We start from the raw sequence: 5,356 nt of genomic DNA, 5'->3' as shown, positions 1-5,356 counted from the left end.
AACCCGAATCTTTTGATTCCTAAGTTTTAAATATTTATATTTAGGATGACTATTGTTATATTGGACTTATTCACTGATATAGTTTCTAGTTGTTTGCTGTTTTTTTTTCTTTTTTCTAAATATCTCTGACTTTTCATTTGTCTACTTTTTGTTGTTGTTGTTGTTGTTGTTTTGGGTCACACCCGGCAGCGCTCAGGGGTTACTTCTGGCTCTAAGATCAGAAATCGCCCCTGGCAGGCACGGGGGACCATATGGGATGCCGGGATTCCAACCGCCATCCTTCTGCTTGGAAGACAGGCACATTTCCTCCAGACTATCTCTCCGGCCCCAACATTTGTCTACTTTTTAAATTTTTGTTTATTTTTGTATGGTATCGGAGAATTTTATTTTGTAGATAACTAAATATTTTAATCAAAACATTCATAACTAAAAAACCAAACATTTTAAGCAATATTAATTTATCTTTTACTATAATATGTTATTTATATTTTTATTTTATTTATTAATCTCATTTACTTAAACATCTTGATTACAAAGTTGTTAATAATTGAAGCTTAGTCTTATTATGTACACCACCCTGCACCTATGAACGTTTCCCACTAAAAATGTCTTCAGTTCCCATCCCTCGCCCCTGCCTGCTTTAAGGACAGGCATTTTGCTCCTTTCTCTTTTTTTCTTTCTCTCTTTCCCACTCTCTCTCCCTCTTATTTTTTCCCTTTTTAGACGCTGTGGTTTGCACTATTGTTAATGAAGGGATACTGTGCATGTCACTTTTTTATCCATCCAATACACAGATTTTGTCCCAAGTGATCACTTCCAATTATTATTATTATCATAGTGGTCCCTTCTTTACCCTAACTGTGATGTTCCACCATTTGTAGAAAGCTTCCTAACATTTACTTGTCTTTCTGACCCTCCTGTCTATTACTCTGGATATTAATAACCACATTATTTTTTATTTTTTATATCCCATAAATTAGTGAGATTTTTCTGTCTATCCCTCTCATTCTGACCCATTTCATTAGCATAATACTCTCCATACCCATCCATGTATAAGAAAATTTCTTGACTATATTTTTCATAGCAGCTGCATACTATTACATTTTGCAGATGTTCCAAAGTTATATTAGCCACTCATCTGTTCTGGGGCATTTTGGTTCTTCCAGATACTATTGCTTTTGTAAATAGTATTGTGATGAACATAGAAGTGTAGGCGGCATTTTTATACTATTTTTGTGTTCGTAGGATATATACCTAAGAGTAATATTGCTTGAATATATGGGAGCTCAATTTCTAGTTTTTTGAGGAATATCTATATTATTTTCCAAAAATGCCGAAGAATTGGACATTCCCACCAGCAGTGAAAGAGAGCCACTTTCTTCCAACATTCATGCAAGTATGGTTGTTTTGCTCTTTGTGATGTGTGTGAGACCTCTTATGCTACCTCACTGTTGTTTTTATATGCATTTCCCTGATGAATAAAGATGTGGAACATTTTATCTTGTGTCTTTTGGCTATTCGTATATCTTCTTTGAGAAAATGTTTGTTCTTATCTTCTCCCCATTTTTTGCATTTGATTAGATATATTTTTCTTGCTTAGTTCTACCAGTGCTTTGACTATATATATATATATATATATATATATATAAAAATATATATATATATATATATCTTATATATTAACTCCTTATAAGAAAGCTGCCTTATAAGAAGGGTATTGGCAAATGACTTCTCCCATTCCATAGGTACTTTATATTCTAATCACTGTTTCCTTTAAGGTGAAGAAGCTTTTCAATTTACGGTTGTTCCTGTTTTGCTTGTCATAGTTTTTCACTTTGTGGCCAGTGGTATTTTAAATAATTTTCTAATGAATTCATCTGGGTCTGGGGATTTTGTTTTGAGAAGCCTTATTATTACTTATTTCAATTTTTTGTACTGTGATATGTCTATTCAAGTATTCATGTATCACCATGGTTTAGATTTGGAAGGTTGTAGAAGTACAAAAATGTATCTATTTCTTACAAGTTCTCTTGTTTTGTGGTGTAATGATGCTCAAAGTAATAGCTAATAACCCTTTGTATTTCTGTAGTATCTGTAGTTATATCCTCTTTACATTTTAAATTCTGTTTATTAAGTGTCTTTCCATTTCTTTGTGAGTCTTGCTAATAGATTATCAATATTGTTTATTTTTTCAAGAACCAGTCTTTATTTTTATTGAACTTTTGGATTGTATTCTGGGTAACTAGTTCATTAATTTATAGACTTATTTCCCTTCTGCCTGCTATCTTTTGATCCATTTGCATATCATTTTTCAATATCTTAGGCTGTGCCATGAAGTTATTTATGGAGGTCTTCTCTTCATTTCTGATAAATGCTTGCAATACTGTAAATCTTTCTATGAATACCACTTTTGATGAGTTCTACAAGTTTTGATAATTCATTGGCCTTATTATCATTTGTTTCCAGGAAACATTTTTTTATAATTTTTTATTTTTAATTATGAGAACAAAGATGCAAGAAAGAGGACAAGGTAAAGTTACAGTGGAAGGACAATCATCCATAACATAATTCTCAGAAGTCCCCTTGCTGATATCTTAACTTTGAAATTTCAGCCAGAAGAACATTAAGATAAATAAGACAGAATCCATGTACAATTACTTTGTCCCTCAAGTCCCCAGATTGTAACACATTATAATATTTCGTATACAAGCCACCAAGGCAATCTAAAACCATAAAACTTATGTAACTCCTTAAACATTACAGGCATAGTATTTTTTTTACATTTCCATGTACATGCATATTAGCTTAAAGTTAACCTCAAATTTTAAGTGGGTTCTTTTAAGGATTAGAAGTCAAAGGGAGCACAGTAAAAACGGTATTAGAGTGGCAATTGTTGTTTGCATAGACCTACCAAAATATGAGGGACATGGAAAGGAATAACCTTGGCCTAAATACAAAGAGACCTAACCCCTGAAGTTTCCTGGCACAAGACCAACTCTAGGCTCCAGGCAAGCTAGATCGTCCAATCCAAGACATTGTCTGTAGTGCCAACACACTTTTATTTTCACACAGTCTCTGTTGTATGGTATCATGTTTCTTGTATTAAAGATCCTGGAATCTGCATATCCTACATTGAAGTCAGGATGTGGAGCGTCCTCTTGTTTCACCTCACAATCAAAGGGCAATGCAGGGAGCCCTGTCCTGTAAGCAGGTCGTTGTTGTTGTTAAGTGTCATTCTCAGTGTTAAGGGAAGTCTCTTTTGAGTAGGTCGATGTCTGAGCAGTGTAGGAAACATTTTTTTAAGTAATTTTATTGTGACCAATGTGAATTACAAGTCTTTCACAGTTATATTTAAGGTATATAGTGACAATGAAATAGGGCCATACTCACCACCCTTGTTCCCCTGGACTGCTGCTAGTGTAGAAGGGTCCGCTTTGTGTACAGCTTTATGTAAATTGAGTTATCTTGATTCTGTTGTTGTGACTTTGGATTTGATGGTTATGTTATGATCATTTAAATTTTTTAAAAAAATATGAAATTCTTCACAAATTTGCATGTTATCCTTGCGCAGCTTGCTATTCATCTCTGTATCTTTCTTTCCAATTTTAGTATATGTGCTGCCAAAGCAACACTATTTATAATTATTATTTATTTTCATCAAATGTTCATATGAATGTTTGCTCCTGGTACCATCCACTTTTTTCTCTGCCTCAATTTTTGAGGCAGAATAAGATGATTCAAGATCTGTGGTTCTGTTGGAAAAAGAAAAAAAAAAGCTGGGAGGAGCCAACTATAAATATAGAGTTAAAAGGAAACAGAAACACAACAAAAAGAACCTAACCAAAACAAGCAAGGATTAAAAAAAAACACAACAAAAATGGGAGGGGGCAGTGTGGCAAGTTTGTTTGTTTGTTTGTTTGTTTTTGCATAGGCACAGTAAGTGTTGGAGAAAATTAGAAAGGGAATTCCTTTGGCCTAGGAAATACAGGGTTCTTCTCCAATCCTTGAAGCATACTGTCATTGGAACAACTAAGGGCTCCAAACATACTCATTGTCAAAACCCAAGGTCTTTTAGGGTGCCAAGAAATATTCTGCTCAGTGTGGCTGTCAGAATCAGTCCTCTGTAATTAGAGATCCTGGTATTTGCACAGGTCATAGAAAGTCTAGGATAGAGTCTTTTTTTTTTTTTTTTTTTTTTTGTAGATCCAGAGATTTTGCTCTGTCACGGTTGTATTCATACTTTTTTATTAGTGTTCTTGGTTTTTGAGCAGATCCTAGGATAGAACCTAGGATAGAGCCTTTCCTTATGATTCCAAAAGTTCTGTTTTGACATGGTTGTTTTCAGGAATCTTTTGATTTATTTCTTGATTTCCTCCCTGACCTGGTTATTCAGCATTGCACTGTTTAATTTCAGGTATTAAGTTCATATCTCCATTTCTTTTCACCTTCACTTCTATTTTTAGTGCATCATGGTCTCAGAAAGAAAATCAATACATATTTTTGTCTTCTAGATTTTCTGGAGGTATGCTTTATGGTGCAGTATATGGTGTATCTTGGAGAATGACAATTGTGTTGGAGAAGAAAGTATAGTCAACTTTTTAGAAATGGAATACCCTATAATGTCTTCTAAGTAATTCTCTTCCATTACTTCCTTCAAAGTCTAGTTAAGGTTTTGCCTGCTTGATCTATTAAGAGATGAAAGAGTGGTGTTGAAATATCCCACTGATGTTTTTCATCATGTCTATTAGTAGTTGTTTTAATTAATTTTCTGGACCTGTAATGGTTGTATGTGTGTATATATATATATTTAGGAGTGTGATTTCTTCTTGATGTATATATACCTTGATTATTAAAAAATAACCAATCTCTTTCCCTTGTAATATCTTTAAGTCTGAAGTTCTGTTTTATCTGATATTAATATAACCATTTCAGCCTTTTTAAGGTGTTTATTTGCTTAAAGCTTTGTCCTTCAACTTTTGACTCTGAGAATATGCTTTTCTCTGAATATTCAAATGTGTTTCTTGCAGGTAGCAAAAGTTGGGTTCAATTTTTTATTTTGTTCATTTTGGGGGGGTCACATCTGGCAGCACTCAGGCTCTGCACGCAGAAATAACTCTTGGCAGTATTGGGGACCACATAGGATGCCAGGAATCAAATAGGGGCCAATAATGGGTTGGCTACATGCAAGGCAAATGCCCTACCACTGTGCTCTCACTCTGGCCCCTGGTTCAATATTTTTAATATCATTATTCAAACACCTTGATTACTAATATGATTGTAGTTGGATTTTACTCATGTAAAAAACACCCCCCTTCACCAGTACAACATTCTCATCACCAAAGTCCCAAGTCTCCCT

General features: G+C 34.1%; 1 non-coding gene across 1 annotated transcript; it reads right to left on the bottom strand.

Annotated features, from left to right (window-relative positions):
• Positions 1–3,526: 3,526 nt before the first annotated feature.
• LOC126025301 (U6 spliceosomal RNA) lies at positions 3,527–3,632 on the bottom strand. The gene has a single exon (XR_007501323.1). It is a non-coding gene; the product is annotated as a U6 spliceosomal RNA (small nuclear RNA).
• Positions 3,633–5,356: the final 1,724 nt, after the last annotated feature.

This window comes from Suncus etruscus, chromosome 12 (assembly GCF_024139225.1).
Source record: "Suncus etruscus isolate mSunEtr1 chromosome 12, mSunEtr1.pri.cur, whole genome shotgun sequence".
In the NCBI taxonomy this organism is placed as follows: domain Eukaryota; kingdom Metazoa; phylum Chordata; class Mammalia; order Eulipotyphla; family Soricidae; genus Suncus; species Suncus etruscus.
This window is presented reverse-complemented; position numbering and strand designations above follow the sequence as displayed.